Below are 27,058 nucleotides of genomic sequence, written 5' to 3'. Positions count from 1 at the left end.
GGGGTGATGTGAACAACAGAATTGAACAAGAAGAAATGCTCTGGATAGGGAAATTGAGAGCTCACCAAAAACCTGGGCTTAATACAGCCTTCCCTATGAAACCTGCCCTGAAAGGGCGGAGATTGAAGAGACATCTATGACACGTTCCTCTGATGGGAGGGTACACATTGAAGCCAGTTGCCTATTGGTTGAAAGTTTTTTTAAAAATCAGATACTTGGAAGATACAAATTATATGGATCTGAAGAAGGGTTGTTTGGAGTAACCCGAAAGCGCTTATCCCTCTACAGTTTTATTGTTTTTATCTCTGCAAGCTGAATAAATGTGCTTATATTTTTAGCCATCTGTTTTGTTTTATTTGCTTTGTTTTGGAGAATGATTTTCATGCATATCCACTGAACTGCTGGTTTGTTGTTAAGTGGAATTGTCGGAATTGTTTTCAGTATTTTAACCACGCTGAATTTTTATTTATGCTTCTGTTTGGCACTTGCCACATATGGTGAAGGCACATTAGATTTAGATATCGGCTGGCCCTGGCCTTGTTTATTGTGCTGTTTGCTGGATTTTTGATATATATATATATATATATATATATATATATATATATATATATATATATATATATATATATATATATATTTATATATATACATATATATATATATATATATATATATATATATATATATGTATATATATATATATATATATATATATATATATATATATATATATATATATATATATATATATATATATATATATATATATATATATATATATATATATATATATATATATATATATGTGTGTGTGTGTGTACGCATACATACACATCTATATGATTTAATTACTTTGATCATACTGTTGAATGACTGTGCTGTCTATGTTTATGATAACATTGACGTTAGGTATCACTGCCGTGGCTTAGTGGTAAATCACATTGATTGTGATGTGTAGGGTCCTGGCATCGGGCCTGGCTGATGCGATATATTGCATTGCTGGGCAGAACAAGGGCCATTGGACAAAGGGTGAGTACAACACTTTTCAGCTGTGGTTTTCCGTTTAACTGACGATTCACGTCACGCGAAATCCTTCTGCATTCTTAATGTGATACGTCACCCCAGTTCACATTTCATTGGTATTATATCATTATACAGCATAAAATTAGCAAGATATGCTCGTATATGGATTATGCGTCATAAATGGTGTGTGCTGCAGTCGAATTGGCAACGTCTGCTTGATAGCCAGATGCTCTAACCACTACACTATTGGTGTTCTGCTTCATTTATATGTATACCCATGGTTCATAGTTACGCGAACACATGCCTCAACACTTCACTAACACAGCAGGCATCCATTTTTCTGTTGGGAAAACAGCACTACTACACATGCGCCATTCCCTACTGCTCTGGACCCTTGCCACATGTTGACTCACTCAAAGTATATTCAGACCTCCAAAGCCTATAGTCCTGGCACATACGTGTATTTGATTGTCAGGGTGTTCATGTGGTCATCCAAGTTTAGGCTTGTCTGACTGGGGACTGCCCTGTACCTAGTTGAAAGTCAGACTTAGCACGGGGTCATAGGTAGTTCCACTTTTAGCGTCCTACCTGTGGTTGGGGATGCAGAAGTGTGCTCACCTCTGGCCAACCTGATATAACAGCACTAAATATTATGAGGGGTTCATAGGTTCATACTAGGCTATCTGCCCAAGGGCATTTATAAGCCTAGCCCATAGTTTTGTGGCTTATGCCACCCCTTTAGTTTGGAGAAACTATGCCCATTATTTTGCTGTGCCTCTGTCGAGCAGTGACACTGAGGTAACCCCTGGGGTGTATCTGCGATCTCCCATCCATTGGTCAAGATTCCTCTTGAACAAGGTCAGCGAGGTGCTCTGCCTCACATAAACCGGGATTTTGTTCCACAGCATAGGGAGTCTTTGGGTGATGAATCTATCCCTCCAGCATGTCCTATTAATAACCGTGTCGAGGTTTAAGTCTCCTGCCCTTGTGGCTCTGAGGGATCTAGATTTTTTGAGATGAAGCATGTTCATCAAATCTGGGTTTGACATGGCCTTGTATGTCAGGCATAGGTCACCTCTGAGCAAGCGGTAAGCAACTGAATATAACTGGAGTTCTTTCAGTCGGGCAGCATAAGACAGATTTTTGAGACCCTTTATCCTTTTGGTGAGGAACTTTTGTGGCCTCTCCAGCTGCTGCAAGTGTCGGGTCAGATACATTCGAATGGGGCATTGTACTCGATCATTGGTCTGATGAGTGATGAGTATAGGGAGACTATGACTTCCCTTGATCTAGATGTGAATCCCTTCATGATAAGGTGGGCAATGTAGAAGGTCTTCCTAACTACTTTAGCAATATGAGTGTCGAATGAAAGGCTACTGTCAACCTGGGTTCCCAGGTCCCTAATAACTTCTTCTGTGTTCAGGGATTGCCACCTATATGGTAGCTAGGGTAACCTTATTTTTCCCGAAGGGTATGACTATGCATTTCTTGGCATTTAACTTTAGGCCATGGCTCTGGCACCAGTTATCCGTTTCTGTGAGACCCTTCTGAAGGATATCTGTGTTGGATGTGTTTTCAACTACGGCCCAGTTTGCAGTCATCTGCAAACTTTGTCAGCCATAACCCTCCTGTGTTTGCTTGTACTTCAGAAAAGTAGATGCCAAACAAGAGTGGGCCCAGGACTGAGCCCTGTGGGACACCACTTGTGACAGGCTTTGAGTCTGACATGGCGCCAGCAACTCTGACCCTGTGGGTTCTGTCACTCAGCCAGTTTGCAACCCATCTTGTAATGTATGGGTTTACATTTAAGTTGATGAGTTTTTCAATGATACCCGAGTGAGGTATTGTATCAAAAGCCTTTGCCAGGTCTAGGTAGGCTGTATGGACTGCCTTTCCTCGTCAATGGCCTTGGTGACTGTTTCAAAAAGTCAACCAAGTTTAAAAGGCATGATCTGCCTTTGACAAAGCCAAACTGGGTTGGATCCAAAGTCTGCAAGTTCCCTATGTCTTTATTTATGAGATCCATTATGATCCTCTCCATGGCTTTGCAGATAAGGCTTGTCAAGCTAATGGGACGGTAATTTCCAGGGTCGGTGGAGGCACCGCCTTTGTGGAGTGGGACCACAGTCGCTGCGCCACTCCTGGTGCGTATCCAGAGGTGAGACTAAGATTAAACAGCTGTCCTAACTGTGGGTTTAATTCCTCGTTGAGTTCATGGAGCACACAGCCGGGGACACCATCAGGTCCCATGGATGCTGTGTTCTTTGCCTTGGAGAGAGCAGTTCTCACCTGGGCGTTAGAGATGTTTGGGGGCTACAATCATTTGGTATAGATATCTCTCCTTTAGGGGGAGGGAGAAGTTTGCACTGAACCTGTCAGCCAGTATGTTGGCAATGTCTGTAGGATCAGTAATCTTCACATCATTTTGAACTAATTCTGAGCATATCTGGGAGTTTCCTCCTAGGTTTCTGACATAGCTAAAGAATGCCTTATGGTTGTCTTTAGAGTCCTTAGCTATTTTTTCTCAAAATTAGCTTTGGATGATTTTATGAGAGCTCTTAGCTTTTTACTTATAGTGATCAGCGGTGTCTTACCTTTTAAGGATTTTGCTCTATCTTGTAGTAGCTTTCTCCTTTTGTTGTAGAGTTTGTTTATGGCTGGGGTCCACCAGACTGGACGCTTGCCTTTGGTACAAAGAGTCTTTGTTTTGCTTGGGATTGCCTGATCCATGCAGCCCTGCAGGTGCTGGTAGAAGGCATTTGTAAGTGATTCAGCGGTTTGAGTAATGTTAACCGCCTGCTCAGGGGCCTTAAAGGAGACCACACTAGTCTTTAGAAGTGTGAAGTCGGCTTTCGAGAAGTTCTTTACTGTGGTCTTTTTCATTTGGTGGGGCGGGATGAGGACCTCCAGCGAGATTAGTTTGTGATCAGATCTCACCAGTGAGGGGTATACTTCCGGCGTTGAACATTGTGCTCCCATGTTCATGATGATGAGATCAAGTATGTTTTCTCCTCTTGTGGGGATGGTGACTAGTTGTTCCATGGCACTTGCGTTTATGAATTCCAGGAACTTTTGGGCTAGAGTGTTTGGGCTTGAGTAGTGTTCCCAGTCTATATTAGGGTAGTTGAAGTCACCTAGTATGATGGTGTTCTGCTGATATTTCCCTTCACATTCGTTATGACTGCTATATTGTGACCATGTTCATTCTTCACATCTATATATATATATATATATATATATATATATATATATATATATATATATATATATATATATATTTATATATATATATATATATATATATATATATATATATATAAATCGGTCTGTACATACACATGCATATACACCTACATACTTATTTACATTTCCCATACCATTGAATCACCACCACTTACCGTGGCTCATACACACTTGGATACCCGCTGACGTCTAGGGTTGCCACCTTTTCAAATTGCCAAAGTGGGGCATTTTCAGGACAAACATCATATTTTACAGGCCGAAACATACCCATGGTCAGTACAAAGTTTAGAACTTTACTTTATTGCCTAAATGAAAGTTTATTCTTTAGCAGTTTAGTTGCTTATTCTGTTTCTTGTAACATTTAAGTATTTTACATACGGAAATAACTATTTTATGCAACTGTTACATGAAATATGGGACATAACTATTTCCTACAATCTCAGGACATTTCCCATTTTATTATTTTTGGTCAGGACACAACTGTCAGAAAAGGGACTGTCCCTCACAAAGTGGGACAGGTGGTAACCCTACTTACGTCTGCTTTAAAGTGCCTTAATCACTCTATATCCCTTTTCATGCTGATATATCCACTCAACTTCTCAAGAAACATATTAGTGTCTTTAAGAACTGCTGGTGCCTTTTCTAGGCCCCTTTTAATATGATGTTCCACATAAACTGACACTGGTTCAGTAATCCACCCTGCTCCAGCTACAATGGGCCTCAATGGTGGTTTACATAAGTCCTTATGTACCTTTGGGAGACATTTAAATGCCAAAATCAAAGGATGCTGTATACGAAGATAATTACATAGTTCAACTGTAATCAAGTCGTATTCTCTGAGTTCTTCCAAATATAATCTTACTCTCATTTCAATTTTCTCCAACTCATTTTTGTTGATTTCTTTATATGATGTTACATCCTGTAGTAGCATCATAACTTCTTCATTGTATTTAGTTTTATCCATCAGAACCACCCCACCTCCCTTATCAGCAGGTTCTGTATTCTCTTCGAACTCTTTCAAGGCCATTCTCTCTTCTTTCGTAATATTATAACGTCTTCTATTATTCTGTAGATACTCAACAATTTCATGTTCACATGTGTTAATAAATGTGTCCATCACTGCATTATTTTGTGGCATAAAGCCATTGGGTATCTTAAAGAGGTCCAACTCAGTTTTCTTGTTGTTTTTATACAAACTTTTCAACATCACTTCACGTCCAAAATGACCTCAGACTCAACATGGCCTCATTGTCTTCCATACCACAAGTGGGTATGAATTTCAGCGCCTTATTAAGGATGTTAATATGCTTGTCTGTTAATGGGAAAGATGAGAGGTTGAAAACCAGAGATTCTTTATCATCTTCATTTACTGCTCTTCTATATGTGATCGCCTTCTTTTTCTCCCCTGCTCAATGATCTTATTTCTTTCCTGTTCCTTACTTCCCTTATTCAAAGTGGAAGCACTGGAAAAACCGCTTCCGTCATACCACTCTTCGGTATTGCACCCAAGTCATTACTCGACACTTCCTTCTGATTATTCTTAGTGGATAGTGCACTGGACGAAGCGAGTACCTGATTGGTCACCTGTATTGACCCCTGTGGCAATGGATTATTTATATCTGTATTCTCATGTAAGTCTTGATTACCATGGTTTTCTCTCACTTTGTCTATACTAACCTCAGTCTCATTCAATAATGCCTTTTGCACAGTTCTTTGAGGTGCTCTGTCCTGCAACTCATTCCTCCTGTATACTTGTTGTTCTTTAATAAAATCTCTTGACCAAGTGAACATGTCACTCCTTTTGAAATCCTCATAATCTCTTCTAATTTTCTTCTTTTTAACTTGTTCCAGCTTATTGTCATACAGTGAAATTTTGAAATAGACTTCTTCTAGCTTTGATGTGCATATCTCATTATTAAAGTCCTGCTCCAAGTACATCTGTAAACCCTCTATTTTCTTGATTAAGTCGTTCTCCCTCGGTGAAAAATGTTCTATAAGTAATTTTATGCAACTTCGGCTATGTTCCAGGTTAAGGCTCTGCCATTTCTTCAACAACTCAGGCTGAGAATTCCCTTGTGTAGGCATAAGCAAAACTCTCAGGCCTCTCGGCACTATGTTATAATGTAGGCATGCCTTTAAATGTTGCCGCTGCCATTATAACCTTTTTAATTCATACAGCCCATCTTCCATTTTTCTCACATCATTATAAAATCTACGCATATCCACAGTGCTTTGCCTTTCACTTACAAACATAACAGGTCTTATCCCTTCTTCAAAAACATCCAACTTTAACAGTGGATTATCATTTCTATTAAATAAAAGTCTGTTTGACTTACATTGTGTTGGCAAAGGCCTTCTTTCTATTAATGGGTGACTTGTATGTACTTACTTATCTGTTCCTCAGTGCTTTTCTCGGCTCAGCCTTCAGCCATTTCTCCTCGAGTACCGTGACAAAACAAAATGACCTAATGAAGATCATTTTGAACAACAATGTGTTCACGTTTGAAGGGAAATATTATATACAGCTATGTGGCATAGCGATGGGAACGCCATGTGCCAATAGCTATGCAAACATAGTTTTGGCGCATTGGGAAGATAGAGTACTATATCAAGATAATCCATGGAAGGACTACCTGAAAGTATACCTAAGGTTTGTGGACAACATCTATATTATGTGTGAAGGTGATGTTGAGGAACTTGACAGGTTTAATACATATTTGGAGAACAGTACGAACTTTTTAAGGTTCACTATGACCCAAAGTGATGTACAGATGGATTTCCTTGATGTACGAATCACGAAGGATGGAAAAGGCAAAATAGAAACTAGTCTCTATAGAAAAGATTGCTGGAAGAATAGTATCCTACCAAGAGGTAGTATGCTCCCAAGATATACTCATAAGAACGTCATGAGGGACAGTTCTTAAGAATGTCTGGGATACATTCGGACGACACAACTCTTGCCATGGCAATGGACGATATGTCAGAACATCTGAAGGCAAGAGGCTATAGAGAAGAAGAGGTGTTGAATATGAGACAACAAGTTGATTTGGAAAGGAACGAGAAAGGTAGACCATACTTAAGAGGGAAACAAGAGAATATGAATCAAAATAAGTATCAGCACAAAGAACTGAAAATGGTGCTGACTCACACAATGGATGCAGAAGAAGTATGTAACATAGTGAAAAAGAATTGGAAGATACTCATGTCAAGTGATGAATGTAAAGATGTTTTAGGAGAAGAACCTGAGTTCTGCTTCAGAAATGCAAAGAACTTAAAGCAAATACTATCTAAAGATAATGAAACGGAATCACACACTACCTCAAGGAGAAAAGGAACTTTCCCATGTAGAAGGTGCACTATGTGTAGACATATATGTATGGACAGCTATTTCGAGCATCCAGTTACCAAAAAGAGATATGTTAGTAACTTTTAGCAGATTGCACCACTAAGAATGTCATTTACTTAGCTACTTGCCTAGCATGTGACAATTTCTATGTCGGAAAAATGATACAACAAATGAAAGAGAGACAGTCCAAACACATTAGTGATATAAGACTTAAAAACTATAAAAATCCCTTGGCCAAACATATTAGAGATAATGAAGGGCAACATTTTGTATTTAGAGTTTTATATATTATATATATCTCACGGGGGGGGGGGGTGATGTGAACAACAGACTTGAACAAGAAGAAATGCTCTGGATAGGGAAATTGAGAGCTCACCAAAAACCTGGGCTTAATACAGCCTTCCCTATGAAACCTGCCCTGAAAGGGTGGAGATTGAAGAGACATCTATGACATGTTCCTCTGATGGGAGGGTACACATTGAAGCCAGTTGCCTATTGGTTGAAAGGTTTTTTAAAAATCAGATACTTGGAAGATACAAGTTATATGGATCTGAAGAAGGGTTGTTTGGAGTAACCTGAAAGCGCTTATCCCTCTACAGTTTTATTGTTTTTATCTCTGCAAGCTGAATAAATGTGCTTATATTTTTAGCCATCTGTTTTGTTTTATTTGCTTTGTTTTGGAGAATGATTTTCATGCATATCCACTGAACTGCTGGTTTGTTGTTAAGTGGAATTGTCAGAATTGTTTTCAGTGTTTTAACCACGCTGAATTTTTATTTATGCTTCTGTTTGGCACTTGCCACATATGCTGAAGGCACATTGGATTTAGATATTGGCTGGCCCTGTTTATTGTGCTGTTTGCTGGATTTTTGATACCCGCAGTGGTGGTGCTGCGGTAGCGTTGTCGCCTCACAGTAAGACGCTGTCCGGTTCGATTCTCAGCTAGAGCGTCTTCTGCGTGGAGACATGCGTGAATGGGCATACCTTCGTTGAAGGTTGTGCATCAGGCCTGGTAAGCCGGTACATAAAAATCAACTGCCAATCATTAGCGAACCGGAGTTCCGCTGTGGTGACCCCTCACTGGGAAAAGCCAAAAGACACAATGGTAATATTCAAAGCAATAAACAGGACATGCTGGAGGGATAAATTCCTAGACAGAGGCCCAGGAAACTAATTTAAAAGGGAGGCGAAAGCCAACACATTCTGGCTAGGCTTATAAATGCCCTTGGGCAGATAGCCTAGTACCTACCTATGAACCTATGATATATATATATATATATATATATATATATATATATATATATGTGTGTGTGTGTGTGTGTGTGTGTGTACGCATACATACACATCTATATGATTTAATTACTTTGATCATACTGTTGAATGACTGTGCTGTCTGTGTTTATGATAACATACTGCCGTGGCTTAGTGGTAAATCACTTTGATTGTGATGTGTAGGGTCCTGGCATCGGGCCTGACCAATGTGATATATTGTATTGCTGGGCAGAACAAGGGCCATTGGACAAATGGTGAGTACAACACTTTTCAGCTGTGGTTTTCCGTTTAACTGCCGATTCATGTCACGCGAAATCCTTCTGCATTCTTACTGTGATACGTCACCCCAGTTCACATTTCATTGGTATTATATCATTATACAGCATAAAATTAGCAAGATATGCTCGTATACGGATTATGCGTCATAAATGGTGTGTGCTGCAGTCGAATTGGCAACGTCTGCTTGATAAGTCAGATGCTCTAACCACTACACTATTGGTGTTCTGCTTCATTTATATGTATACCCATGGTTCATAGTTACCCGAACACATGCCTCAACACTTCATTAACACAGCAGGCATCCATTTTTCTGTTGGGAAAACAGCACTACTACACATGCGCCATTCCCTACTGCTCTGGACCCTTGCCACATGTTGACTCACTCAAAGTATATTCAGACCTCCAAAGCCTATAGTCCTGGCACATACGTGTATTTGATTGTCAGGGTGTTCATGTGGTCATCCAAGTTTAGGCTTGTCTGACTGGGGACTGGGACTTCCCTCTACCTAGTTGAAAGTCAGACTTAGAACGAGGTCATAGGTAGTTCCACTTTTAGCGTCCTACCTGTGGTTGGGGATGCAGAGGTGTGCTCACCTCTGGCCAACCTGATATAACAGCACTAAATATTATGAGGGGTTCTGCTGATATTTCCCTTCACATTCGTTATGACTGCTATATTGTGACCATGTTCATTCTTCACATCTATATATATATATATATATATATATATATATATATATATATATATATATATATAAAATCGGTCTGTACATACACATGCATATACACCTACATACTTATTTACATTTCCCATACCATTGAATCACCACCACTTACCGTGGCTCATACACACTTGGATACCCGCTGACGTCTAGGGTTGCCATCTTTTCAAATTGCCAAAGTGGGACATTTTCAGGACACACATCATATTTTACAGGCCGAAACATACCCATGGTCAGTACAAAGGTTAGAACTTTACTTTATTTCCTAAATGAAAGTTTATTCTTGTAGCAGTTTAGTTGCTTATTCTGTTTCTTGTAACATTTAAGTATTTTACATACGGAAATAACTATTTTATGCAACTGTTACATGAAATATGGGACATAATTATTGCCTACAATCTCAGGACATTTCCCATTTTATTATTTTTGGTCAGGACACAACTGTCAAAAAAGGGGCTGTCCCTCACAAAGTGGGACAGGTGGTAACCCTACTTACGCCTGCTTTAAAGCGCCTTAATCACTCTATATCCGACTGCCACTATGCGAATGTGAAAGCTATATATTCCCGATAATGCACGTGGGGAGACGTGCAACATGGTCAGGTGTTTAATCCTGGGTCATAGATTCTGCAGGACTGGCTGGAGGCTGAGCAGAGTTGTGGACAACTACTGCTCATACAACTTGTGTCCAGATAGCTACAGGATTGGACATCGTGTTGTGACACCAAGTCTAATGTTTAGAACAGATACTTATCCCATGAGGGATGTCCAAAAATTGTGGGGACCAATGACCTCGATTCTTTTGGCTTTACAAAAATGAGGTATGGTTATACATGCAAGGGATAGTTTGCAATCCTGAGACTGTCTAGGGTGAGACTGCCTACTAGATATGAGTAGGGGTCACTATGTTCAGATATGTCTGTGCCAAGCTAGCAGCCCGAGTATGGGTGGTTTTGTTGGATGTTCAGGAAGGGGGAGTGGTGTGCTGTGGAGGGGTGATGGGTATTCAATTATGTATCCAGGTGTGTTTGGTTTGGATGGCTTAGTTCAGGCCAGACCATTATGTGTGTGTGAGCCAGTAACATTTCTGTACATGTGTATCGCACATTTTAATGTCCATATGTTTGTGGGATTGTGTTCTACAGTATGGCCTGTTAGGTTGTATTGCAGATGTGAATGTTTGTTCTTTGGTTTTCTTTCTGTTTCACCAACTGCTCCCTCGTACACCTCCAGTTCACCTATTGTGCATCCGACCCAGTCTCCCCTTGCCGAATTATTGCATTACCCATCACCCCTTCCCACACCCATATTACACACACACCATCCATCCCTTCTCTGGTTGATGGCCCATGACACAGTCAACAGAACACATATCGTACACTACATATCTCTGGTACCAATATGGTTGTAAGGGTGACCCTACCATTTTTGATCTTCCACATGCAGTACTTCATGCACATAGGTACTCGCAAATACTTATCTTTCATGACATGGTAGGTAGACCCGGGTAATACCCTTTCATCTTTGGCCCGTCTAGACAAGGATGACTTGGGCTGCGAATGGGCAGATAATAAGCGAATGCTCTGACCACTGGTAGGGTTGCCACCTTTTCATATGACCAAAATGGGACATTTTCGGGACACACATCACATTTTACAGGCCAACACATACCCACTGTCAGTACAAAGGATAGTACTTTAGTTTTATGCCTAAATGAAAGCTTATTGTTGTAGCAGTTTAGTTGCTTATTCTGCTTCATTTAGTTGCTTATTCTGTTTTTTGTAACATTTAGGTATCTTACATACAGAAATAAGTATTGTATGGAACTATTACATAAAATATGGGACATTCTTATGTCTTACAATCGCAGGACATTTAACATTTATAATGGTTTTGGTATGGACACAACTGCCCAAATGGGGACTGTCCCTCACAATGTGGGACAAGTGGTGACCCTAACCATTGGGCTAGGCTTAGCAAATGACAGCGGCCTGCTAACACACTGCATTTCACTTCCACTTGGTATAACAATCAACACTACAATGGAATACGGGCACAGGGTTTTAAATGTCATTTGTTCGAGGGATGGGGACTCAATATTCAGCTACGTGCCTTTGTGTTTATTTTTTATTTTGGTGTTCCCAAAACTGTCTTGTATGCTTTGTATACATTTTACTATACTAGGACACTGACAGGAGTGATTATTATTAGAGGCAGGCTGTACTAGTCAGCATTTTAGGTTGCGCATTTGCAGCCGACATGTTCACGCCTCCGTGCAGCACTTAGACATGCCCCCTGCACTTGCGCACATTTCCTATGCACGTGGACATTGCGGCAGCGCACCTTCATTAATATGCATGTGGTGCTGCTGTGCCATCTCTACGTCACACGGTCAATGCAAGGCTAACGCCATCCTTGCACTGAACTTCATGAATCCTGGGGTATGACAATTATTGCACTGTGTTGCAATAAATATTTATATCTAGTTCTGAGTACACTTTCAAATTACATTGCTTGTTACTCCTGTATTCATCTTAATAAATCATAGACCAACTAATCTGCCAGTATTAAAAAATAAATAAATAAAACATGTTGTAACAATATATTCATGTTTTTTAAGTGGTAGTTGAATATCTGTGGCTAGTTAATTCCATATATTAGTGCACATACTGTGAAAAAGTGTTGGCTGTAATCTCTAAGCTGTATTGCTTATAATATAGTTTATTATTATTAGCACTTTTAAAATGCCATCTTCTGAAATAGTTATATACTGTCTTACTGTATGGATAAAGTTTAAGTTCATGATCAAAATATAATGACAAGTTCATAGAATCAAAGAATGTACAATGCAATTGGACACTCTGGCCATTTATGCCTTGCCAGTACCCACCTTTATACCTACTTCCTTTTAAAGGATTAATAGGCAAGTCATTTATGGGTTAATTTAAGAATACCCACCCAGTTATCTAGTTCCTTCTTAAAGGAGGGTAGTCTGTCTCATTTCTTAATCCAAAGAGCAAGTTTATTTGAGAGAAGAAATAGTCGCTGCATGACAAATTTGCCCTCCCACTGTGATGTGTTTATTTGTTTAATTAGTTTAGTTAGTGTGAGCATGATGTATTAACTGATGTTCCAAAACTTATAAATATTGTTATACGCCAGCTGTAGCTTTCATAACTTCAGAAGGCTGTTTCAGGAATAAAGCTTTGTATGGGTCACACCTGCAGCAGGGAAAACAGCAGCTCTGCAAATTAAATTCCTGCTATGGGCGATTCATGTTGTATTTGGTCCAGTTTCTGCCAATCCAGAAAATCTGGTACAAAGATTATTTAAGATATTTTATGCTTATTAAAACTTAAAAACTTGTATGTTTTCTTCATTATGGAGAGTGTTTTTTATAATATTAACCCCTTACTAGCTGCTGCTAAGTAACTCTTGAAAATTTCCTATGGAAGCCAACATCAGAACCTATATTTATTGTTTTAACATCTCCGTAAAGGAATGAACAGGAGAGACAACTGGCTTAATCAAGCACAGTGCACACATTTCATGCAGCATAATACTTTGAAATGAAATATTACATCTTAATTTCTGCTTGCCAACAAACTCATCTGTAGCAGCTACTTCTGCAGTTTATTACTGGTGCAAAGCAAATATACGGCATTAACTATTGCCTCTTTGAACTGCTGTTGGGCATCCTTTGCTCATTTATCTACAGAATGCAGTTCATCAAGTTACCTATTGTTAATTTCTAGACAATGGATCCTGCAATACAGTAAGCCTACATAAATAAATGAACCTTAAGAATGTTAACAGCATGTACTATATCTCTTAAAACTTGTATGTTTTCTTCATTACGGATAATGTTTTTTAATACGCAACCCCAGACTAGCCGCTGCTAAATAACTCTTGAGATTTTCCTGTGGAAGCCAAAATCAAAATCCAGTATATAAGACATGACAATTTTTATATCAATAATAGATTTAGGAAAATATTCAAAATACTAATTCAGAAAGAAGTCTGAGGAAAAAAAGATCATGTTTCAAAGCACAGAAAAGAGTGATAAACAGTTTTGTACAATTTGAAATATGTTTACACATTTCCTTTTAAACCAGTTAAATAAAGCTCACGTAGACACTACATTTGACTTTGTGGAATAAAGCCACACTTTAATTTGTAACTCTGTTTCTTAAGACTTTTTTATATATAAATAGTATCTACATATTACATTTACTAACTGAAAACTTTACATTTGCTATTACTAGGCCAGGGTTCATACTAAATATATCAACACAGACCAAATCACTAACCAGCAGTCAGTTGACTTGCATTGTAGTATTAAGTACAGATGCTTAGTTCTAATCTGTGAAGTTACATGATTAGGAAGTACTTTATATAGTTAGAAAAACTATGTATCTGGGTAGTTGTAACCTGTGGTGTAGTGTAAGTGCCAAGAGGAACACAAAGGCACTGACAGCCCCTTCCTTCAGTGACAAAAATATACACACGCACACACACACACACACACACACACACACACACACACACACACACACACACACACACACACACACGCGCGCACACACACACACTTATGCACTGTACTATTTACCTCCTTACACTATTTGAGCAGGATGAAACAACTCTAATTTTTCATGCACAGATTCCCACCAGTGAAAAGCTTGCCACAAAGTGTGGTGAACACTTAAAGCCCTGGAAGCCTGCACTTATGTACACTTGCCTAGTTTAAGAGTTAATGAATCCCAAAGTATGCAAATATTTTACCCTGGAAAGGGTCTGAAAATGTAATTCATATAGACCCCTCACACCATATGCTACATTTGCATGTGGGTTTCTGAACATCACTGCCTAGGATGTACAGGGGTGACCCAGGCAATGAGGGAATCATATGAATATAATTGGTCTTATGAAGTAAGCAAGAGAGCTTGCACTAATCTTATACACTTCACAAGCGACTGTGAATAGCCCCACTCCCCACTTGCTCCTGGGACTTCCTTGACATGGGCTATAGCTTTCATTTTTCTTATGGAATATCTATAATATAGGTTAATTTTCCAGTATATTTCAAAGAGTACACTTTAGCAGATTAATTTAATTTGCTATAAATTAAATCCAAAATAAATATAAAGCACTGTATACAGCTGTAAACGTTATTAACTGAAATTCTAAATTAGATGCATTAAATAATAAGAATAAGAGTAATATATGTTCATTTTCACCACATTCCTTATATATGGAATACTGAACAACTAATGAGCTAAAGCTCAGCTTATAAGAAGCTTACTGTGCAGAGCTAAGCATTCATTTTAAGTAAGCACTTGGCTGCATTATTTGTTTCCACAAGTCCTAAATTTTACCTGTTCACAGCTACTACTGGTATACTGCCTGTAGGGCAGCAGGTGCCCTAGAAAAGTGACATATATGTTATTATGAGGCCATACTGAATATACAATTAAAGTAGGATTATTGTGAAAAATAAATGATCTGAGCAGGCACATAATGTAGTGCTTAAGGCTGTGTTTTGACACTTTGACAGCAAAGCCTATAATATCTTTCATTTCAGTGAAACAAACAGTAAATGAAATCATTGCAGTCATGGTCTAATCTTGTCACAAGATGCAATGACCTTTTAGCTGATTCTGTTAAGGTTCTGAGTTCTTAGTAGTGAAACCTCACGTATGGGGAGGATATGGGACATGTCTCCCTCACAGTGGGAAAAAAAAAAAGACAAAGTGAAGAAAGTCTTTTTCAAAAGGCATCTCAGGAATATCTCTTTACAGTAAACATGGCTCCAAGGTATGTGCCAAAACAGAGTTAGAAAAACTATATAACAAACAGAGATAATGAAAAACATGCTGAAGTACAAGAGAAACATCTTTAAACATTAAAGGCACTAAGATAAATTAGCTACTGCTTCTCAGATTTTTAGAAGAAAAAATAAAAAAACAGCATTAAGAAACCCGCTTAATGAAATGGGTGATTAAGAAATGAAAATTAATGGATTACCTACTACCTACAAAATTATTAATTTTACCTATTTCATATAGGTGCTCTCAATTCAACAGCCATGTCTCATTTTCAAGGCTTGACTAAGAAACTGTATAAGCATTTAGTGCTGAGCATAAAATACACCTAAAAAATGTGGATCCATGTGAGGCAGAACTTTACTGTTCAAGCATGCAAACTTATTTTCTATTGTTTCTTCATGCATATAGTTAAACACATAGCATTAGTGAAAGCACATGCTTTATGCTGCACCAATACAATTCTCACATGCAAACAGTCTACCATACACAAGTAAAGTAGAATAGCCTGCAGGATATGAATTTTTTTAAGTAGGTGTTTTCTTGTGCATAGACCACCAAGATTATGCTCAAGAACTGGGGAAAAAAACAGATTATCTAAACATCATAGGTACTGTTATGCAGCTCCTTACCAGAAACTAGGCATGCTCTACAGGCATACACATTTTCTTCATCAGTCTACTAGAATCATACTTGCTTCTTCTTCTTCTTTCGGCTTTTCCCAGTTAGGGTTCGCCACCTATTTATTACCTTCCATCTTGTATGGTGCTACTATCCTTACTAATCTCCAGACCTCTCTCTCTTAACAAAACTTGAAGCCTGCTATAACAAAATAGCAAAATTTGCTACAAACTTTACCTGCTCTACTCACCACTGCATTTCATTTAAAGCATTACAATGGTTCCAGCTAGCATGCCTTAACTCATAACATCCGAGTGATGACTCTAGGTGCATCTGCAGTTAACTCCTACTGATGCCTCTAGGCGTCAAAAATTGTTTGTTCATATTTGCATCAATAGTTCCACAACCGTACTATGTACAAGGTTTTAAAATGTTTCATCTTAAAGCTTACACAATGGCAAACTCAACTGCATTAATATTTGACCTCTGTCTATTGCAGGTAAATAGATATTAACTGTTGTACTTATGATATTTATTTATATAGATATAATTGTTCACATTTTCTAAATATCTCAATAACCAAGTAACACAGACAGAATTCCTTAGCCTCATATGAAAGCTCTCAGATAGATTAACAAAATGTTGGTGACACTATGTGCATAACTTGATTGGTTGCTGAGATATTGAAAGTTGTTTACAAAATATTGCAAACGTAATAGTTGCTGTATTTACTGTGACATAAAATTTGGTTTAAGTCCTAGAACCTATAGAATACTATCACTATAAAAATAGTTTGTGCTGAAGAGTTTGCCATTTATACATTATTTCATAACTCATATGGTTCCAGAAATATGAACTTTTGTTTGAAATGTGAGGACATAATTTGATTCTGTCAAAAGGCTTAGGCTCTGCCCATTGGAAGTTACATTGCAAACTTCCTGAGCTCCACTGGAGTGAATAAGTTAATTTCATACAACTCTTAACTGCCCATAACATCATCTATAAGCTCACTGCCTGTGCTGCTCTAACTTCTGTTGTCTCTAGATCTAAACCCACTAGATCTCTAAGATCCGAAGACAAACAACTTCTATCAGTATATAAGCACAAGAAAAATGCAGGAAAATGCTTCTAATCTTACTTCATTGTAAACGCCTGGAATGATCTTCCTACAAATAGCAGATCAGATGCCAACTTTCCCTCATTTAGATCTGCCTTAGGAGAATTCTTAAGCAAAGCATGGATCTGTTCATGTTCTAATCCCACTTAATATGATATCCTCTCACTTTATCTTACTTTAACTTTACCTACCTCTACCTTTTTTACTACTTTTCTTTTTACTTCTTCTTTCTTGAACACCTAACCCCTTCTACTTCCAATCTTTTCTTATCATATCTCACTTTCTATTTCCTCTTATGGCACCATTCAACTATATCATCCTACTGTTCTTTCCTACAAATAATAAATGTTTGCTATACTACTTCCTTACTGTTTTTTACATTATTAATCAACTGACATTTTTTATCTTAACTAATTGCTGTATATTTCATTATTATACCTTATCTATGACTAATACTATTATTATGTATTTTTGGAGCTTTGCTCCTCAGGCCTCAGCTGGAAATGGGCTTCTCAGAGCCCAGTCAGACTTTCCAAGTAAACAAATGTCAAATAAATAAAGTTCTTAGTTTTAGGAAGATTTCATTTGGCTATTTTGGCATTTCCATGTTTTATGTTTGCTACAACATGAGTTATTAGGACCAGTTCCTCGAAGTGGAGGGCTAGCTGCTATGTGATCACTGTTCTTATTTTTATTATGATTCTACCTCAGCTGCTAGTCATGGTTTTATGAATACATTTATAAAAATGTATAGGCATCATTCCTCTAATAGGTGGTATCTGAATTAACTCCACCATCTTGGAGTCTGCATAACATGCGCATGATATAAGGGGAAATTGTTTTGGAATTCATTAATAAATGTAAAAATGAATTCATGCTTCATGCAAAAAACTCACGTGTGCACCTCACAATTTGAAATATATAATAAAATTGAATATCATATTATTTTTGTTTTAGGCAACTTGACCAATATATGTGGTATAATAATTCTAATTAAAAAAAAAGTCCTTGTATAATAGTACAAGCCAAAAAGGATACAAAGTGTAGATTTGTTATGAATTATACTCTCTAATAACTTAGCCTATATTTATAGTATTTGTTTACAGAACGTATTTGAATTAGCAAAATGTTAAGGAAATTCTTTCAACTTTTGTCTACTTTTAAAAATCATGGTTTTATTCTGAATGAGTAGAACTTAACCTTGAGTTCATCATAATCTGAGGAAATCTATGCTTTATCTCAAAATATATGTTCAACTACTTTGTGACCTCACTGATGCTCCTGAACGTTAATACGTCATATCATATTATGTACCTAACATATAATGATTTGTTTTGTCACATTGATCCGAGCTAAGGATATATTTTCCTTCCTTATAAATCCTTTTGAAAAGTAATATTTCATGTAAAATAGAAAAAAAGGTAATTTCAATTTTTGCATTTTAACTCGTTTCAAAATAACCTTATTTATCAAAAACTGTAACTACTCTGAGCAGGAGACAATTAACAGCTATTTAAAGAAGAAAAAGACACTGAAAAACAAATATTTTATTAGTCATATTCTATTTTATATTTGCTATAAGATGTAAGTCATATTCTGTTTTATATTTGGTATAAGATGTACTATGTTTAAATCCATAGTTAGAGGCATTTTTATCAGCAAATCATCCAACAAAAGTACAGGTGAAAAAAATGTAATTCTGGAAAATTAACTCCAACATGACTTCAACACAGACAAGTTAGAGTCATTAAAAACTGTGCTCCCTGAAATAAAATCATTATATGCCAACAGATTAGTCACATTCTGAATCCAAGATAAATGCCAAATGTGCCAAGTAGGCAGTCATCCCTTCAAACTTATTGGCTAGTTTATCTAAATTATATCAGTGCCCTGCTTATACAACCTCAGTATATCCACCCCCATTGACATCCGTACACAAGTTGGATTAGCAGTACTTGTCCATAACCCTGCAAAGCCTCCACCCAGTCTTGCAGAACCTACGACCCAGGATTAAACACCTGACCATGATGCATGTCTCCCCATGTGCATTATCGGGAATATATACCTTTCACATGTTCCCAAGAAGCTTCCCCATAGCCATCTCCCAAATAGTACACGTCCACAAATTGTATACCCTGTCCAGGTTCCACGTCATAATGATGCACATAATCCCTATATACAAATGGTACAGGTCCCCCCCAGATGCGGGTGTTCATATACATGGCCATGTATAACCCCAGATATGTAGTCATATATCTATACATGTAACCACTTATATTCGCATAGCTACACATCACAAATACATGCATATAAGTAGTTGTCAATTATGTGTCCTATTCATAAATATGTATACTTGCAAATGTATACATATGTCTCTCAGAAATATATGAACATTAACATGCACTATACATATGTGCACCAACCGACTGTCACATTTGTTGCCAGTAGTGTGGAATGTCTGTAGTAAAGTCATATATCCAAACTACCATCCATGCAGAATGTATCATGGATGATTTAGTGGTCAAACCAGTGACTATGGTGTTTCTGTTCCTGGGTCCAAGTCATGCAAAGGCTGCTAATTTTATATGATGCCCAGAATAATGGCTGTCGGATATAGAGTGATTAAGACACTTCCAAGCAGACATAAGTGGGTGTGCGTGGTGGTAAGTGGTGGTCATTCAACAGTATGGGAAATGTAAATAAGCATGTAGGTGTATATGTATGTGTATGTACAGACGGATTATATATATATATATATATATATATATATATATATATATATATATATATATATATATATCCATGAAGAATTAACATGGTCACAATAAAGCATTCATAATGAATGCGAAGGAAAACAGCAGCGGAACCCCTGTATTATTTAGTGCTGTCATATCAAGATGGCCAGAGGTGGGCAAACCTCCTACGTCTCCAACCACGGGTAGGATGCTAACAGTGGGACTATCTTTGTCCATGTGCTATGTCTGACTTTCAAACAGATATAGGGCAGTCCCAGTCTCCAGTCAGACAAGCCGAAAACTGGAAGACTATTTGAACACCCTGACCATTATATGAATGTATGTTCCAGGACTATAAGCTAGGGATGTCTGAATATACTTGGAGTGAGCCAACATACGGGATGTGTCTAGAGCAGTAGGGTGTGGCGCATGTGTAGTGGTGTGGTTATTTTCCAACTGGAGAATGGCTGACTGCTGTGTTAATGAAGTGTTGCGGCATGTGTTCGAGTAACTATGAACCATGGCTATACATCAAAATGAAGCAGCACACCAATAGTGTAGCAGTTAGAGCATCCACCTAATGAACAGGCATTCACGGTTCAAGTTCAACTATAGCACATATCATTTTTCATGTACAATGAATGTTGTTCTGCTGCATAACTGACATAATAACATGTAAAAGTGAACTTGAGTATCGCATGGGACTTTTATTCAAATCCATTCAATCAAAGTGGTACTGTCATAACGAATAAGGCACAAGTAAACACAAATAACCAGCAGTAAACATATTTAACAAACAGTAAGCAAATCTGAATGCGCTTGTGTGGGTGTAAGCAGTGCCCAGCATAGGAAATGTATATACGTATGCACAGATGTAATATATATCTATCTCTCTCTCTCTCTCTATAGATATATATATGTGTGTGTGTGTGTGTGAAGAATGAACATTGTAACAATAAAGCATAGAAAAGGAATGAGAAGGCAATCAACAGCAACTATAGTATTATATAGTGCTGTCAGTGTATGTCATATCAAGATGGCCAGGATTGAACAAAGCACTGCTACTCACACCACAGGCAGGGTTTTACCAGTGGGAGTAACATTGTTGATCTGCTAAGTCTACTTTACAAACAATCAGAGGTAAAAATTGACAGCGTATTTGGATCTCCGTCCATTACACAAGCAAGGGTAGGTATGTTCAAGGACTAAATGGTGGGATAGCATGATAATACATGTGTTGGGACAACATACGTGTAGGGCCCCTAATGCTGGGGGGAAGGCAATGTGTGGAGGTGTGTCATGGCCGTGAAAGCAACTGGATAATGGATGGATTGCGTGTATGTCGAACTCGGATGGGGTTGAGGAACCATGGGTATGTGATTATGGATCCAAGCATGTCATGGTTGGATGGCGTGGTTCGAACTGGACTGCCTTATGGAGGCCAGCAAGTTAGGTATAAGTATGTATGCATACACACATGCATACATCAATATGTAGAAGTACATTCCCTGTAACATATCCATTCCATTTGCAGATATAAACACATGAATGTGCCCTTACAAACCTTGCAAGTAGATAGAATAATAGGTAGTGCATAATAGGGAAGGGACAAAATTGCTAAAATGCAGAAGTGTGTACAATGTCCAAAGTCAGTGCTGTGTTGAATAAATCAAATGTGATGACTGTCTCACACAGGAAATTATCCCTGTGATCTGCCTGCAATGGCAATGCCAAATACTAAACCAGTCTATTTGTAAAAGAATCACGCCGAACACGTACATAATTAGTTCTCATGTGTAACATGTACGTTACCATATAGTCAGACTAATTAATTCATTGTAGTGTCATGTTAATGGGAGTAAGTATGTAAGGAAGTAAGAGTCTAATCTTGACATAAAGACAAGTGTGTCTCATGTGGGATAATTCAAAAATTGTGATTAGTGTCCTATTGGTCACTCATGTCACCAATGTTTGTGTACTAAATGTTAGGGATTCCTGAGGATTCGTGTAGTGAGTCAACGATGGGATGGGTCTACAGGGGTAGGGAGTGGCCAATGTGTACTCGTGTAGATACACAGCGAATCCAACTGGAGAATGGATGACTGCAGTGTTAGTGAAGTGTTGGGGTGGGTGTTTGGGGAACTAGGAGACATGGGTATTTGGGTATATATGCAACTGAAGCAGCACAGCAATAGTGTATTGGTCAGAGCATTCACCTAACGAACAGACATTCACGGTCCAAGTCCCTCACTAGCACATATCATTTTCCATGTGGAATGTATATATAAACATATTTATACATCGTATTGCTGTCCAACCTACATAAGAACATGTACATGTGAACTAGAGTACTGCACGAAATGTTTAATTAATGTCATTCAATCTCAGTTTTAGTGACATAATGAATAAGTTACTATTAAGCAGGTGTAAGCACAAATATGCAGAAGTAAACATATCTAAGGACCACTAAGCATGTTTAAGTGTGTTTGCATGGGGGTACTTTTCTGTTAATGGGGCAACACTGTTAATGTGGTTGCTACCCTCCGAATCCAGTGTCAAACCATGTATTTGTGTAAGTCTTAACATGTGTGTGTAAAATGTAGAAGTTACAGTTCTTCTCATTTTGTTTTTACATTTTATCCATTTAACTGATTTACACACAACTGTTAACATTAACATTCAAACAACATGGGTTGAGGTTGGAGTCTGAGCTGAGCACCTGCATTGAAAGTGTTTGCCCGAAAGCAGAATAGTGCAAAAACAAAGACAAAGGCCTACTATTACAGCCGTCTATCCATTATAGGGAAAGCAGGCATTGTAGAAAACATTTTCATTGTCAAATACCTGTCCTTAACATCTCTAATTATACTAACTCGGCTTCTTCAAGCCGTGAGGATGTGATTCCAGTCAGTAAACATTGATAGTTTGTTTTTAAGAGTGTCAGGCATGGATTTAGGAAGGCATCACTGAGCCCGGAAATAACTGTGTTTACGATGTATACATCTTTTACTATTGTACAAGGCTTTTACATAATTAATCCAAGTTGAAGCCTAACCCTAACAACTTGTGTCTTGTAAGCTCTTCACGGCAAACATATACATAGCAATTTCACTGTCTTTTAATCATCATTTCACAGGCCTCATAGAGGACTGAAAACTGTCTGATTACAAATGGTCAGCATAACTATGCCTTTGTAAACTGTAAGCACAGGAAGTTACTTCATGTTAGGCATGTCATGCAGTGTACATATCACCATGTAATGCCTAATTAACAGACGAAAGGAATGTCATGTTATTTCCAAGTATTTCCTTATTACTGATTTCCTGTCTGTGTGACTTACTGGGGCAACACTTTAAAGTGATTGCTCCGCTGTAGTGCAGTACCTTAACATGTCTGTCAGGCAGACGTGTGTAAAATTAGACTAGTTACTTGGTTAAACATTTAATTATTAACATAAGCATTTTATACCGACATGCTCAACAGGCATGTTAATGAGCTGCATTAGACCTGAATGATTGAATTAATAGTGTTGCCCCAATACCAGAAATCTACCCATTCAACAGTAGAGCATATTTATTCAATTACATAGATGTATGTGTGTTAATGTCCATTTATATATATATATATATATATATATATATATATATATATATATATATACACATACATAGATATAGATTTTATATATATATATACACACACACATACACACACACACACACACACACACACACACACACACACACACACACACACACACACACACACACACACACACATATATATATATATATATATATATATATATATATATATATATACATACACACAGATATAGATTATATATCCCAAGAACAAACCTCGTGACACCAAAGTATTAGAAAAGAATGTAAAGGAAAACACCTGCAACTCCTGTATTATGTACTGGTGTTAATCCCAAGGCAAGTGTGTGTCTGTCCGACACATGGGGTCAGACTGTACTCAGGGTAATAATAGGGTTGCTGACATTACTCACCAGGCCTACTGCCAAATGTATGGGTATGTCTCGCCAACCCAGTCACTTGGATGATTGTAACATATATGGCCACTATATAGAAAAACTACAAAACACACTCCCCAACACATCCAGTGGCTAGAAACTCACAGCCACCAACGCACAGGATATGACTGACAAACACACACACCTGCTATGCCTCGGAATAGAACACCTACCTAACTACTTTAACACACTAAAGCATTACGCAGTTACAGAACTCGCTACTGAGATTACTAGGTTACAGCAGTCCGAGAGGTGTATTTCTAGGTGGGTGAAATCAGCAGGACTGCCAAAGTTGAGTATATGAATTGTACGGAGAGTGGGTACTCTAAAAGCATTGGTCTGTCCTCAGGCAGATGGACACACACACACACACACACACACACACACACACACACACACACACACACACACACTTGGCAAGTCTGGGATTAGAGCACTGATCTAACTACCTTATCACACTACAGCAATACGCAGTTAGAAAACGCACTACAGAGACTACTGGGCTACAAATTTCCCAGAGGTGTATTTCTAGATGAGTGACATCAGCAGCCTTGCCAAAGTTGATTATATGAATTGTATGGACTGTGAGTAGCCTAAAAAGCATTTGTCTCTACACAGTCTGAGACAGACAGACACGCACACAATCACACACACAATTTGCAAGTCTGGGGTTAGAACTACTACCTAACTAGTTTATCACTACAGCAGTATGCAGTTATGGGACACACCATGGAGATTACTGAGCTACAGCTCTCCCAAAAGTGTATTTCACATTGAATGACCTCAGCAGGCTTGTCATAATACTACTATGAGGAGGGCAGTGCGTGCATGGGCCATAACCCATTCATGTAGAGGTTGACATGCCACATGCGGGCACACACGGGTTCATATGTCACAGGTACATGTATACAGCTACTAGATGACTGCTTCCTTGTACAGTCATGTTGCACAGCTGGCATGTGCACCACATAGTCTGTCATGCTGACAGATACTGGTGGCTAGTATCTGCAGTGAATGACATCTGCACCTCATGTGTTTGGGGCCCTTTGGCTGTGTGCTGGATGGGACAGGCCCGGATGGCTCCTTGTCACTGTCACCCTCTTCCACACATCTATGTCCATCTACCTTTGGCTTATTATAGCGTGTTGTCCTTACATATATGCCTGTATTCCTATCCACTATGTGTGCAAGGCAGGAGTGGTGCATACTGACATGTGTCTGCACTAAGAACTGCTACTACCAAATATGTCTGGACCACTCGTGTTTGCAGACATGGCCTTCATGTAAGTGTGTGAGCATGCCCAGTATGACCGTTCAGTATGTTGTTGACTGACATTGCCTTCATACCTTCAACTGTATGAGCATGCAGTATGGCCATCTGTATTGCATGTGTGGAACAAGTCCAGGTAGTTTGTACTGTGGTGCCGACCTTTGTGTTGTACACCGACAGGTAGCATGCTGTGTCTACAGGGTATCCATCGGTCATTTGGCATTGACTGTTGCTACATGTTTGCATAGTGGGGGGGGCACCTGACTGTATCTACATTCCTACACAGGAGCAGGGGGGCACACCTGACTGTTGCTATAAGTGTACATTGGATGGGGGGGACACACCTGACACCTTTACACATTTTCTAGGACTGTACTGGTATGTCAAGTACTCCATTTCAGTGTGTAGTCTTACCTATTGAGCTGGCTAGAGGCATACCAGTGAACTACAGATCTTAGCTTTAATTACCAACATATTAGTTTCTGACTTCTTAGCCTTCACAACTAACATCCAACTGCCTGCCCTGCTGTAGTCTGTCTGTGTGGGTCTGGGGGAGGGGTTACCCATAGGGCACAGTCAGAGGCCATAGTACAGCATTTGTTTGTGTCTGTCTACACCTGTCCTGCTGGCTGAGACTTGTGTGGGTCTTATGGGCACACATATCGCTCAGCCCGTTACCTGTACTGGGTTTTGTCACCCTGTGTAGTACTGGCTCCTATGGTGACTCCAGTATGTGTTACAGATGTCATGGTGCCACTATGGGTGTCTACTGTTTGCTGCCTTAACATTTGGCCACCCAATTCCCTTGCATGCTCACATCCACACCATAGCTACAGGTAACAACACATTCTACTCCATTTGGCAATTGGTAGGTTGATTGACTTACCTTGAGGGTGTGCCAGACTTGAGGATGGTGCTGGAAGGCTGCCTATGTTGGATGCACATAGTACACTCCGTACGCATGGTTAGGCACAAGTAGTGTCATGTGCGGCATCCCTTTCACTGTCTGTGTGAATCAGAGAGGGTGTCATTCCCTGGGTCCCTACTGTGTCAGTTCATATGCTATGCATCACCTCTTTGCCAAGGCCAGGTCATACTGGGCATGCCTCCTTCTGCCTACTGGGTCAGGCTTAGGTTGTTACCCCTCTGAGTCACTCTGTACCTGTACAGGCCTTGGCATTGGTGGGGGGCTGTGTGGCCCTGCCACACGCTGTTCTTGCTGCAGCTGTTTCCACAGGATCATATTGTGTAGCATAGCAAATACCATAACAATTCAGGTGCATGTAGCTGTTGAATACTGCAAGGCTCCACCAGATGTGTCCAGACACCAGAACCATGTCCTGAACATCCCAAACACACACTCTATTATATGTCTGGCCTGTGCGTGTGCCTCATTATGGCATTGTTGTTCAGGCGTGTGTGCATTTCTGATGGGTGTCATCTGCCACGGCTCCAGTGGGTACCCAGCATCCCCCACTAGGTGACCAAAGGGGATGTCCATATCAGTATATCTGGGGTACAGCTGTGTCAGATGCCATATTTCTGAATCGTCATAGCTGCCAGGGCA

The sequence above is a fragment of the Protopterus annectens genome, chromosome 10.part0, assembly GCF_019279795.1.
Source record: "Protopterus annectens isolate FY-2018-M chromosome 10.part0, PAN1.0, whole genome shotgun sequence".
NCBI lineage: Eukaryota > Metazoa > Chordata > Ceratodontiformes > Protopteridae > Protopterus > Protopterus annectens.
Note: the sequence above shows the minus strand (reverse complement) of the source record.